Genomic DNA, 15,141 nt, shown 5'->3' on the forward strand with positions numbered 1-15,141 from the left:
GAGGACGACCAGACCTGCAGGGGAGGGCATTTGGGGGTGATCGGGCTGGCAGGGGAGCAGTTAGGTGTCAATCAGGCTGGCAGGGGAGCGGTTAGGGGCTGATCAGGCTGGCAGGCAGGCGAGTGATTAGGAGCCAGTAGTCTCGGATTGTGAGAGGGATGTCCCTGCAGGATTGGGCCTAAACTGGCAGTGGGACATCCCCCGAGGGGTTCCAGATTGGAGAGGGTGCAGGCTGGACTGAGGGACACCCTCCTCCACTGCACAAATTTCATGCACCGGGCCTCTAGTTTAGAATATAAGTGTGGAAGGGCATGTACCTTGACCATATTGTTCTCTGTCTCACTCCAAGGTGCCTAGAGCAGCATCTTATATAAAATAGGGCCCCAATATATTTTTAATTGTACTGATTAAACACATTGAGTATACTGAAGCTTTTTTCTTACATTACATTCCCCAAATAAACAAGATCACCAGTGACACAGTATGGTTTTGTCAAAAACTTTGTATTTTCCATAAAGAACTCCTTGCAATATTGGAAACTTATTAGATGGCCAGCTGGACAGTTGAATAGAACCTATCAATTGTAATTCTATCAATGTTTCTCCTCTTTATTGTGGAATTTCTCTAAGAATAATAGGGAAGAGTAACTTTATGATTTTGCACAGTTAATTTAAAGATGACTTCAATACTTTCATCTAAAAGAAAATTAAAATTAATGTGGAAATATGACATGTATGGTTCCAATAGAGTAAAAATCTAAAGATTGCAAGTGTGTATGACTTTTGTCACTCCTCCCTATGGGGCTTTAAAATGAATAACTGGACATTTTATTAGAGAAACACTTTCCTTAAAATTGGTTATATTTTCTATTGTTCTAGTATAACAATTTTTAAGCAGCCAATACTACATAGACATCTGTGTGTGAATGCTCCATCTTGCATGTTATTGGTCATGTAACATAATACATCTGATTGGTTAATTCTTCTTTTTAATGATTTTTTTTTATTGATTAAGGTATTACATATGTGTCCTTATCCTCCCTTTGCCCCCCCCCCATTCATGCACTCACCCCCCTGGTGTCTGTGTCCATTTGTTAGGCTTATAGGCATACATACAAGTCCTTTGGTTGATCTCTCCCCCTTACCCTCACCCTCCCCTACCTTCCCTCTGCTCTGAGTGGTTAATTCTTGGTAGCAGAAATCTTTATATACAAGTATAGGCACCTAATTTTTTAAAAAAATATATTTTTATTGATTTCAGAGAGGAAGGGAGAGGGAAAGAGAGATAAAAACACCAATGATGAGAGGAAATGATTGATCGGCTGCCTCCTGCATGCCCCCTGCTGGGGATTGAGCCCACAACCCAGGCATGTGCCCTTGGCTGGAGTTGAACCTGGGACCCTTCAGTCCATAGGCTGATGCTCTATCCACTAAGCCAAACCAGCTAGGGCTATAGGCACCTAATTTTTTAAAAGTCACTTTGGAGCAAAACAGATAGGTAATCCGATATAATAAAAGGCTAATATGCAAATCGACCAAACAACTGGTCACTATGATGCGAACTGACCACCAAGGGGCAGATGCTCAATGCAGGAGCCTGCCCCCTGGTGGTCAGTGTGCTTCCACAGGGGGAGCACCACTCAGGCAGAACCCGGGCTCATGGCTGGCGAGCCTAGCGGTGGTGATGGGAGCCTCTTCTGCCTCCACGGCAGCACTAAGGATGTCCAACTGATGGCTGTCAGTTGGACATCCCCCGAGGGCTCCCAGACTGCAAGAGGGCACAGGCCAGGCTGAACGACCCCCCTGAGTGCACACATTTTGTGCACCAGGCCTCTAGTAATCAAAACTATACCTATGTTTGTCATATTGGCAAAAAATAGATTTTTGGTGAGTCACAGAATTTTAGTAATTGGTTTATGTGTGCCATGAGATGAAAAAAGTTGAAAATCACTGCTCTAGTATATTCTATATTTTCTAAATAATTTATCACTTCATCCCCTTTCCCATCCTGACCAGGTGCATGGTTATTTCTATCTTATATACTAATTTTCCAACTATAAACTAATAGGTAAAATAAACTATGCATGTGGAATTCTGATTTCTCTTTTGTTCCCATGGGCAGAAATATGAGATGTTCACTTTTGGACCAGTAGAGCATTCAAATATTTCTTAATATTGTTTGTATTATATTACTATAAGAAACAGAAAAAACATAGAAAAAGAACAAACTTGAGTGAGGATGTAATCACATAACTAGTTGTTGAAAACTGCTCTCTTCTAATACTTGTGGTGAAGAAGGTATGTGTGTTAAAAGGGAGGTAAATTTGGATGGAGATGAATAAAGAGAATTGGAAATCTAAAAATGTTGATTACCTATTTTATATATAACTAGAGGCCTGGTGCATGAAATTTGTGCACAGGAAGGGGTCCCTCAGCCCAGCCTGCACCCTCTCGCAATCCAGGACCCCTTGGGGGATGTCTGTGGGTTCAGGCCTCAACTGGTAGTCGGACATCCCTCTCCCAATCTGGGACCGCTGGCTCTGGGTTCAGGCAACTGGTAGTCGGACATCCCTCTCCCAATCTGGGACCGCTGGCTCCTAATGGCTCACCTGCCTGCCTGCCTGATCACCCCCCCTTGCTCGCCTGCCTGCCTGATTGCCCCTAACTGCCTCTGCCTCAACCCCTGCTGCCGTGGCTTTATCTGGAAGGACATCCGGAATGATGTCCAGAAGGTTGTTCAGCTGTCCAGTCTAATTAGCATATTATGCTTTTATTATTATAGATCTTTTATTAATTTCTGATTATGTACAGACATTATGATGCATGCATTGTACCACATCATTCTCTTGCCTGGATCATCAAGGAATCATGTCCCATTGTGCCTCTATAAGAATTTGAGTGTTTATGGGCACAGGGTGAAAGAATAGTAGAGAATCCTGGTAAAATAACACACAGTGAAATGCCAATATTAGCTGCATAGGTCCATGGGTCCCAGAGCTATTTCTATTGCCTTTGAGATGAATGATTTAATACTGTATACAATGAGGAAAGCATGCGATTATGTATTCCCCCAAATGGGGTGGAAAATAATGACAACTTCCATTTCCTGAGTGTTTACTCTGTGCTTGACATTTTGTTAATTACTGGAAATGAATCATTGTATGCAATAATCACAGCAACCCTCTAAGGAAGGACTGTTCCTGTACCATTCTCCAGATGAGGACTCTCAAGCTCAGGGATGCTAAGTAACTGGTTCATGGTCACAAAGCTGCTATTAAACATCAGCTCTGCTGGAATCCAAATTCTTTGGATCTACCTCAAACCATATACATTCCTGCTTTCTCTTCAATTCATAAACATCTGTCAAGATGTTTAGGAATACACTGATATGCTTTAGAGATAAAAATGATATAAAAAACATTAAGGTTTACAGCACAGCGTTTTAGGGTTGAAAATATTAAAGGTCAGATTTGGCCCGAAACAGGGGTCTGGAAGAAAGTAATGTATTCAGAGTGACTGTACTTCATTAAAAACATCATTGTATTTCCTTGTCAAAGTCCCTTTGCTTTGTTTTGAATATGTGACCCTGGAGGGGAGCAGGCACATGAATTCTGGGCCTTTCAGAGAAAGTCACAATGAGAGATATGTAAGGGTCAACTGCAGGCTGCTCTGCATTCCGCTTGGCACCTTCATTGTATTGGAGAAAAAAGAATTAATTGGTTCATTTAGCCCTTCACTTAATTCAGCCTTTTAATGTGCACTTCAGTTCTCACCCAAATGAACAGAGACAGCGCAAGAAACAGAACACATTTAATGGAGCTCTCAAAAATGCGCGGCTGTTGCTCCTGCTCCTCTAATAGACACAAATCATTTATTTCCTTCTGCAAAACTCCATTAGCCAAAAAAAAAAGAGAGAAAAGACTTTCTTAACAAATCTATATCTTACCCAAAATGGAAAGCCTGTCTCTTTCTCTCTGATATGCACAGAGTCATAGAAACACATTCACCTGCTGCCGGGCTTCATCTGGAAGGACATCCGGAATGATGTCCAGAAGGTTGTTCAGCTGTCCAGTCTAATTAGCATATTATGCTTTTATTATTATAGATCTTTTATTAATTTCTGATTATGTACAGACATTATGATGCATGCATTGTACCACATCATTCTCTTGCCTGGATCATCAAGGAATCATGTCCCATTGTGCCTCTATAAGAATTTGAGTGTTTATGGGCACAGGGTGAAAGAATAGTAGAGAATCCTGGTAAAATAACACACAGTGAAATGCCAATATTAGCTGCATAGGTCCATGGGTCCCAGAGCTATTTCTATTGCCTTTGAGATGAATGATTTAATACTGTATACAATGAGGAAAGCATGCGATTATGTATTCCCCCAAATGGGGTGGAAAATAATGACAACTTCCATTTCCTGAGTGTTTACTCTGTGCTTGACATTTTGTTAATTACTGGAAATGAATCATTGTATGCAATAATCACAGCAACCCTCTAAGGAAGGACTGTTCCTGTACCATTCTCCAGATGAGGACTCTCAAGCTCAGGGATGCTAAGTAACTGGTTCATGGTCACAAAGCTGCTATTAAACATCAGCTCTGCTGGAATCCAAATTCTTTGGATCTACCTCAAACCATATACATTCCTGCTTTCTCTTCAATTCATAAACATCTGTCAAGATGTTTAGGAATACACTGATATGCTTTAGAGATAAAAATGATATAAAAAACATTAAGGTTTACAGCACAGCGTTTTAGGGTTGAAAATATTAAAGGTCAGATTTGGCCCGAAACAGGGGTCTGGAAGAAAGTAATGTATTCAGAGTGACTGTACTTCATTAAAAACATCATTGTATTTCCTTGTCAAAGTCCCTTTGCTTTGTTTTGAATATGTGACCCTGGAGGGGAGCAGGCACATGAATTCTGGGCCTTTCAGAGAAAGTCACAATGAGAGATATGTAAGGGTCAACTGCAGGCTGCTCTGCATTCCGCTTGGCACCTTCATTGTATTGGAGAAAAAAGAATTAATTGGCTCATTTAGCCCTTCACTTAATTCAGCCTTTTAATGTGCACTTCAGTTCTCACCCAAATGAACAGAGACAGCGCAAGAAACAGAACACATTTAATGGAGCTCTCAAAAATGCGCGGCTGTTGCTCCTGCTCCTCTAATAGACACAAATCATTTATTTCCTTCTGCAAAACTCCATTAGCCAAAAAAAAAAGAGAGAAAAGACTTTCTTAACAAATCTATATCTTACCCAAAATGGAAAGCCTGTCTCTTTCTCTCTGATATGCACAGAGTCATAGAAACACATTCATCGTATATCCACCCTCAGCAACCTGCCCACTGCATTCTCCAAGGCCCACAAAGCTGTCCCCTCCTTTTGCAGGTTAAGGACTAAGTGCCCATGGCATGAAATAAGGAATCACAATAAATTAGAAGTAAAAGGGACCTCAGCTCAAATTAAGTCCTTTCATTTTAAAGATAGGACAAGTGAGGCTTGAGAGGTGGGGTGATTAGCCCAGGATCATTCAGGTGATCAAAATGTAGGAACTTAAATCAAGTCCCCCTCTCCCAACTGTAAATAGAGTCTGCTCTGTCCTCTACTAGGGTGCCTACTTAATATAGACTACTGATATGGTCCCACAGACAGGTTTCCTCGTATGCTTATCATCCAACTAGAGGGCCAGTGCACGAAATTCGTACATGGGTAGGATCCCTAGGCCTGGCTGGCAATCAGGGCCGATCGGGGCCTTCCTCCCCTCAGCTGCGGGCTGCTAGCCAGGGCGGCCAGGGCCTTCCTTCATTCCGCCACCCCCTGGTGGTCAGCACATGTTAAGGGAGCAGTCGAACTCCTGGTGGGTCCAACTCCCAAGGGGACAATTTGCATATTAGCCTTTTATTATATAGGATTATTTCTAAATTGCTTGTGCACCTATAAAGAATCACTGGGCCTCTTTCTGTTTCATATAACTTTGCTTTCCTTACCTTTTAGAAAATTTTGTATAGTCCTCTTTTTTTTTTTTTAAATAGTGATCATCTGTTGAGACCTGACCTTGGGAAGGCCCCAAAGAAGCAATTTAGTTTTTGTGTTGTTGTTTTTTGTTTGTTTGTTTTTTGTTTTTGTTTTTAATCAAAAGCACCCAAATATGAGCTGGTGGATGGTTTGAGTTCCTACTAATTCTCCTGCTCATGCTTCTTCCCACACACCATCAATATTTTACTTGCCTCATGCTAATGATTTTCATCAGCTTAAAAGCTAGTTTAATTAATCTCCTTCTGTTTAACAACAACAACAATAACAAAGGTCTCTCTAATGAAATGCTCAGGAGAAATAGTAAAGCTGGTGTTTTTCCCCTAGGTGATGTGCCAGATAGTTTAAAGGAAAGGTGTTGGCCAGGGATACAAAAGAAGTAATTCATCATTGACAAATGGCTTAGCTATGCACGCGCATCTCAAAAGCTCAGCATCCCTAAGTGGCCTTTGTTAGAATCACAAGCTGGCCCATTGTACAAGCCAAACATCACATCTTCTGTGCCAGAGACAGAGCCTGCCTCTGCTCTCGGGAACAGATCCAGGTGGTAGGAGTACATGTCACATCCTGGTTGCTTGGGAAATAAGCTGTCACTTCATTTTGAACTTCCCTGTAGTAGGTATTCAGCTTCCTCCATAAAGATAACTTTCTTTTTCCCCCCCAAAGCCATCCATTATTTGCAATGGGGACTCAGTGTTAATTTCACTGCCTGTCAATTAAGCTCATCCCTTAATTTAATTGGGATGTGTCTACAGAACATCACAGCGCTAATCCTGGTCCTTATCCTATGCCTACAATAAGCTATACTCTCTAAGCATCCTTGCCTCCAATCTCCCTCCATCAATTTATTTTACAGCCAGATTAATCCCCTTATCCTTTGTGATGAGAAGATCTTTCTGCTTCAAAATCTCTTGGTTTCCCACTCACTACAGGATATAACCCAAGTTCTCTAACAAAGCAGAAAAGGCTGCAAACAATCTGAATCAACCTCTTGACCAGCCTTTTCTCCTCTACTTCGTTTTCATGAATGGCTTATGCCATCTGAAATGTGTCTAGTTGAAAATAGGGTCAGGATTAAAAAAAAACTAGTAGCCTTAGACTAGTCTCTCCCAATCTGATACAATGGTTGATATGAGAAAAATAAAAGCAAAATGAAAAAAATTAAAAATGTGATTCATTTACATATATTTCAGAGAGGAAGGGAGAGGGAGAGAGAGATAGAAACATCAATGATGAGAGAGAATCATTGATTGAGTGCCTCTTACATGCCTCCTTCCTACTGGGGATCAAGCCCACAATGTGGGCATGTACCCTTGACCAGAAGTGAACCCAGGAACGTTTAGTCTGCAGGCCAGCACTCTATCCACTGAGACAAACCAGCTAGGGCAAAAACATGATTCAATATTAAACCTTATATGTATCCTTAAAAATTAAAGGAATTTAAAAATTAAAAAAATGAAGAAAATATATGAAACAGAGTGTTGTGTACTGAATGTTAATGTTTCCCCTACCCCTTTCATCACTAGTCCAAGTTTTCATGTTAAAGCCAGATCCCCAATGCAATAGTATTTAGATATGGGCCCTCTGGAAGGTAATTAGGTTTGGATGAGGTCAAAGGCAGTGAAGTCCCCATGATGAATTAGTGCTCTTATCATGGAATGAAGAGCCCAGGGGTCTACTCTATTTCTGCTATGTGAGAATATAAGAAGATGGCCATCTCTAACCTAGAAGAGGGCTCTCACCAGAACCTGAGTACACTGCCACCTGATCTAAATTTTCAGCCTGCAGAAATGTGTGAAATAAATTTCTGTTGTTTGTAAAGTGCCCAGTCAATAGCACTTCAGGTCAGCCCAAACTGACTAAGACACAATGGTTTACAGACACAGAACCACAGACAATGTCGGCTAGACAGTGACCTCTGAAAGAAGACAAATAATGAGTTGATCCCTAGGACTAACCCAACTGACCACTTGGAGAGAGATTCCAGGCCGCAGTGCAGGGAGAAAAAATCCAAACAAAGTCTCCTGTTCTTCCCGAGCTGAAGACAGTTTTAAAGTCTGGGGAGGTAAAAATGTCTAAAACCTGACAGGCAGAAAACCAAAGAGGAGTGTAGCCCAGATTGCGTCAGAGACCCGCTGAGGTTTCTGTGCAAGTCATTAGATATGTACTGGTCAGTACTCGAGTGTCAGGGAACTACCAAGTCTGGAAAAAGAGTCAGCAGAAAGGAACAGCTGGACAAGTCCCTGCTGCTCACACAGGAAGAGGAAGCATTTGTGTTCCCACCGTACGAATGGAAGGACTTCCCTGCAAACAGGTCATTGCACAGGGACGGCAGAGAGTGTTGCATGGCAGTGAGGTCCAATGTGCTGCAGACTAATGGCTGCTCTACAACCACTACCGGAAACTTAAAAGAAAGCTTCAAAAGAAGTTAAATATTTCCATGTTTTGTACACAAAAATAATAATCAACAATATCAGAAGGAACAATAACAAAAAAATCCCACAACCACTGACATAAAATTTGCAATGTTTGACATTAGAGAGAGAGAGAGAGAGAGAGAGAGAGAGAGAGAGAAACTACCAGGCATTCAAAGAAACAGAAACAAATGACTCACACTGAAAAGAAACATCAGTTAATAGGAACAGACCCTGACTTGACAACTTGACATAGATGAAATAATTGATAGGCAAAGATGTTTAAAATGCTATTATAAATATACTCCATATGTTCAAGATAGATTAAAAGCACTGACATGTTAAGAGATATTGAAAATATAAAAATGACCCAAATGGAACTTATAAAGATAGAAAAAGTATCAGATGACAAATATATTGGATAGGACTAAAAACAGACTAGACACTGCAGATGCAAGTATAACTTGAAAACATAATCATTGAATCTATCGAGAATAAAATCCCAATTTTAACAAACTACAAAAAAAGTATTAGTTAGCTATGAGGCAACTTAAAGAGCCTATTATATACGTACCAATGTCTCAGAATCAGAAACCATGTACAAAATATGTAGAAATAATTACCAAAAAATGTCCAAATTCATTAAGAACTATAAACCCATTAGCTCAATAAACCAGGAGAAATATAAAGCAAATAGCTCAACATTCCATCATAATCATATTATTTAAAACTAGTGATAAAAAACCCCACCAAAGTAAAGAAAAACATTACCGCAGAGGAATAAATTATTTACAAAATAAGGTAAAAGAGATAGAGACTTTTTATTGAAAAAAAAATGTGTCAGAAGAAAGTGGAGCAACAACTTTGAAGTACTGCTGGAAAAAAAGAAAACAACTGGTAAACTAGAAACCTATATCCAGCAAAAATATATTTCTAAAAATGAAGGTAAAATAACATCATTTTCAAGAATACAAAATCAAAGAGTATCAGACAGGCACACCAAGAAATGTTAAGGAAAGTGCTTTAGGCAGAAGGAAAATCATGCCAGACTAGAGGCCCGATGCATGAAAATCGTGCAAGAATAGGCCTTCCTTCCTCCGGCTGCCGGCACAGGCTTCCCTCTGGCACCCAGGACTTGGGCTTCCCTCGCAGTCCTGGCTTCATCCGGAAGGTCATCCGGAAGAATATCTGGTCTAATTAGCATATTATGCTTTTATTATGAATGGAAATCTGGTCTACACATAGGAAAGAATTGTATAGGGAATGGTAAATACAGAGCATGGCAAAAGTAGGTTTACAGTTATGAGTACAGGAAACAAAAAGCATATTCTTTATTATTCTTTATTAATTATTGCATTATTTTTCATGTGAACAACTATAAACCTACTTTTGCCCCACCTGGTGTATAGGAAAATTTTAAATTTAATTAGCTGTTTAAAACATTGTGACGTGTCTAATATCTATCCTATTTTTTTTCCTGACTTCATTTTCATGAGGAAGTGTTATATTTAAAATCTTGAAATTAGGGGCCTGAGTTCTTTTCCCAATTTTACATCCAACTATGTAATCTTAGAGGAGTTGCTTCTTCACTCGGTGTCTCCATTTCTCATGCTAAATTTGGCCTTTATTAAATTCCGAGGCTCTCTTACCCTATAGACATCCTCCCTAATGTCTTTTCTTGGCAACTTCTTGTTACATGGATTCTAACGGAAAACTGAAGCCAAGCTCGGGGAGTTTCAGTGGGATTTGTTAAAGCAGGGTGATGCATTAATCAAAGAAAGGAGGAGGACACTTTTTTTTTTACAATAGTATGTTAAGAGTAGAAGAAAATGTCACGGGTGGTGACTCAAGCTGATGGTTGTCAGATATTCATGACACAGAACAAAAATGCCAATCTTGACATGTCGAGAACAATTAACTTCACTGTCACCATGATTTTTTCAAATATTTATTCTATTTAAAGTGCTTGAGTGGGTTTTATGAGTTATAGACTTAACTCCATTTAGTTATTATTTGCAAGCAGATACATACTATTTTTAAAAAATATGTTTTTATTGATTTCAGAGAGGAAGGGAAAAGAGAGAGAGATAGAAACATTAATGATGAGAGGGAATCATTGATTGGCAGCCTCTTGCATGTCCCACACTGGGGATCAAGCCTACAACCCGGGCATGTGCCCTGACCTGGAAATGAACTGAACCGTGACCCCCTGGTTCATAGGTCGATGCTCAACCACTGAGCCACACAGGCCAGGCCAGAAACATACTATTTTCATCTCAATAGGACTATATATTATATATACACTAATGCACACACTATAACATTAAGTTTATTTCAACAAATATTCATTGAATATCAATCAAGAAATTCAATATTGTGTATCAGAACATTATGAAACCAAAATTTTAATCTCAACACAAACAATTAGTTTCATTACTTTAGAAAAAGCCTTACTTTTTAAAAAAAATTTCTTTGTCTTCCATAAAATGTGGAGACTAAATTAGATTATTCTTAAGGTTATTTCCAGTTACAAAGTCTTATGTGTGTCTATGTAGTCACAACTATACCAGAAACTGTGGAGAAAATAAACCAAAATGATATGCTTCCTACCTGTGAGAAAATGATGTCTAATTGGGTAATAAACTGTATCCATATTTAATTCATAATTAATTTACTGCATGTTTACTAAGTTCCGTGCAACTTGAAACAATTAGAATAGGCCAAAATATCTAGGTAGATACCCTCAGCCAGGATTGCAGGACTAGCTTTGTAAAGAAGTTGAGATTCAGGATGGAATTTGTAGGATGAATGATAATAAACTGAGGGTATTCTGAGGATGTCTATCCGGGGAAGATTAAACAACAGAGAAAAACTTTAAAAGAATAATATTTGCCCATGTTATGCATATACATGGAAGTTTTGCAATAGGTATAGTTTACTTAAATCTAGAAAGAGAGAGAGAGATGAGAGAGAGAGAGAGAGAGAGAGAGAGAGAGAGAGTTTGTGTGTGTATAAATTGTATACATCCACACACATTTCTCAACTAAGCCATTTTAATGAGGAATAGAAAGAAAAAGACAGACACAATGGGATAAAATCAGACAAAGAGCACCCAGATGTTCTCATTTCAAGTTCAAACACTGCTACTGTCCAGGTCTCTCATATTATGCAAGCCTATTTACATTTGTCAGTATTGTTAGTTCTAAAAGATGGTGGGTAGATAGACTAGATTTTTAATGTCAGCGCCAGCTCTATCATTGCATATTGGCAATGTGAATTGAGTTAGTGCCCACTCTGATTACCGCACTAGTTCAGGGTTTTTTCTTTTTCATTTTTAAATATATTTTTTATTGTTGATAGTATTACAGATATCTCCCATTTTCCTCCCCTCTCCCCCTCCTCCCAGCCCATCCCCATCCCCCAGGTCTTCACTACCCGACTGCCTGTGTCCTTGGGCTATGTATATAAGTATGTAAGTTCTTTGGTTTATCTTTTCTCGTCCCCCCAACCCCACATCGAGGTATGTCAGTCTGTTCCATGCCTTCCTGATTCAGGTCAATTCATTTTGTTCATTAGATTCCACAGATAAGTGAGACCATGTGCTACTTGTCTTTCTCAGTTTGGGGTCTTATTCATTCACTCAATATTCATTAATTCCTTTTCTACCCTATGCCACATGTTGGACTCTGAAGATACAAAGATGGATGGAAATAGTGTTAGTTCCTGGGCTCAAATTGCTTATTGTTTAATGAGATTAATCATTAGTTTCTTTTTTAACTTCAAGTTTCCCCATATGAATTCTTATCAAAAATATTTAATATCTATAAATTTTTGAATACTTAATATTGTACCCTGAAAACAAAGGAGATATTAGCAAAAACCCAGATTCTGGAGAAGCATAAAGGTTTAAGAATTTTTATCAGGTGCTTTCACATTCTTATCGTATTTTACTTTGAAATTCCAGGCAGCCTCTTTTAGGACTTCACTTCATACCCAGCAAGCCTAGCAGAAAGAAAGAAAATCAGAAAGGGGGAAATTTGCTAAATCTCGCCAAGATTTCTCTCCAGCCTGTACAAAATGCTACTGTGTTATTAATCAGGGGACAATATTACCCTCTCTAAGTGCCTCATTTATCATCAGGCAGTACATTTTCACATCTTTTGAAATTTATTGATGGGGGAAAATAAAACCTCAAATACTTTGTGATCCCTTCTTCAATCTCCTCAAGGAGACTGAGTGAAAGGTCAAAAGTCACAGAGCTGGCAAGCAACTATGTGAAAACTCTTCAGACTCCTATTATCTTAATTTTTGAAAAATTACAGGAATTCTATGTATGGATCCCCTGAGATTCCTAAGGCATTTTCTAGTGGAACAGAATTTTCTGGTAATAGAATCAGGTAACAGATTGGTTTCTAGGTCATATAGCTGACTGAGTTATTAAATATTAAATTTACTAGTAAGTCTCTGTAGTCATACATCGCAACACACTTTAGTTTATTACCAACATGCCATCTTAGAAGAGGGAAAATAACACAGAAAAACAGATTCCAATATCTCTTCCTCAACAGCAGTCATTATAATAAAGTGCTCTCTATAAAAGAAATAGAGGTAGCACATTCCAAATAGGTAAGGTCTTAGGTAGTTTGAGAATATAACCAGGGTGGAAAATGAACCTTTTCTTTAACAGCTAGGAAGGAATAATGACTAAGTACAAATCAGCAAACCCTCCCTGATACTGTACAGTATTGGGATGACATAAGTATAGCCCACCAAGTTAGCCTAATACCTTAGTTTGTTTTTTTTTCTTGTAAGAAGTACCAGATCTACATTCTTAAAATGTATCCTTTTTTTTAAATTTTTATTTTTGCCAAGGTATGGCTTTCTGTGGCATACAACTAGTCTAGAGACAGGTGGATATGAAAAGTCAAGGCTTGAAATATGTGTCTTATCATGAAGTTTAAATATTTTATTTTTATTTTTTGAAATATATTTGTATTGATTTCAGAGAGGGAGAGAGAGAGATAGAAACATCAATGATGAAAGAGAATCATTAATTGGCTGCCTTCTTCATGGCCCTTACTTGGAATCGAGCCCCAAACCCAGGCATGTGCCCTTGACCTAAATCAAACCCGGGACCCTTCAGTCTGCAGGGTGATGCTCTGTCCACTGAGTCAAAGAGGCTAGGAAGAAGTTTACGTATTTTAAAACTAAATATTTTATTGTGACCACTCTACAATTCTGTAATGTTTCTGGAATAATTTTGATCTCTCACTTCACCATGCATAACAACACAGATAGACAGACCCACATGTACACATAAAGACAGACAGTTCCCGTCCTCACTAAACATATGAGCTATTGGGAGTAGATAGGCAGAATAGCATTGGGGTTAAATAAACAATCTATAGCTAGGAAGCCTGGTTTCAAATCCCAGTCTTCATTTCCTAGCTATGAACATTACTCAAGTCACTTAATCTCTAGATGCCTCGGGTGCCTTTAAAATGGGGAGAATAGCCCTACCTGGTTTGGCTAAGTGGATAGAGCCTCCGCCTGCAGACTGAGGGGTCCCAGGTTTGATTCCACTCAAGAGCACATGCTCGGATTGTAGTCTCATTCCCCAGTAGGGGGCGTGCAGGGGGCAGCCAATCAATGATTCTCTCTCATCATTGATGTTTCTATTTCTTTCTCCCTCTCTCTTCCTCTCTGAGATCAATAAAAATATATTTTAAAAATGGGGAGAATACAAGTAATTATCTGGGTGGCATTACAGTTGAATGATTTAACGTATTTAATGTTTCTAAGACAGTTGAGAAAGTTTGAGGAGTATAACTGTTATTATCAACAAATACTCTTATGTGGGAAAGAGAGATGTGAAGCAAGTAATTACTAGTAACATAATACATTAATTAACGGTGAGTTATGTTATATTTACTTCCATTTTTATTTTCACAAATACGCTTTATCTTTGGAATCATGGTTTATAAAACTTAAAAAAAGATTAAAATAATATCTAATCATGGGAACCCCTCTTGTCGGCCTTTTTGAGGCTGAAATGGAGCTGTAGTCAACAGCCTTGAGCACTGTAACTTTTTAGAAGTTTTCCAGGTCAAGAAACTGAGTACATATCTTATAGATCTGATTCCCTGGTGCCTTTTATATGGAAACACAGAAAGGAATAGAGCAGAAGAGAGAAGAAATCTGTTTGAATTTCTTTGGAGTGTGAGAAAACTTGAGAAATGGGACAAATGTACTCCAGCTTCCAAAATCTATAGGAGTGTATACACATCTGGTTTTGTATGATTGTTAGTCATGGGTTTGACCCAATAAGCTCTCAGAGACATTAAACAGCTTTGTAATCAGATGCTGTAGCTCCTTGCTTGGGATGCAGGGACTAACTTCTAAGTGAGCAGGGGAGTTTGCAAATGTTCCTTAGCACCTAGACACAAAAACAAGGACAGTGCGAGCATTTCAATGTGTGTGTGTGTGTGCGTGCGTTTGGGGCAGGAGTGGGGGTAGTTAAATGGATCTTTTGCCTGCACAGGCTAATCGGTAATACAAACTTATATTTAAGAAGGACCTGCAGGAGAAAATTAGGACATTCACTGAGGAACAGAACAAATACAGTGCATGCTAGAAAAGTCAGTGTTCCCAATCACGTATCATGTTGGCCTGCTCATGATTT

Source organism: Myotis brandtii, unplaced genomic scaffold, assembly GCF_000412655.1.
Source record: "Myotis brandtii unplaced genomic scaffold, ASM41265v1 scaffold47, whole genome shotgun sequence".
Classification (NCBI taxonomy): domain Eukaryota; kingdom Metazoa; phylum Chordata; class Mammalia; order Chiroptera; family Vespertilionidae; genus Myotis; species Myotis brandtii.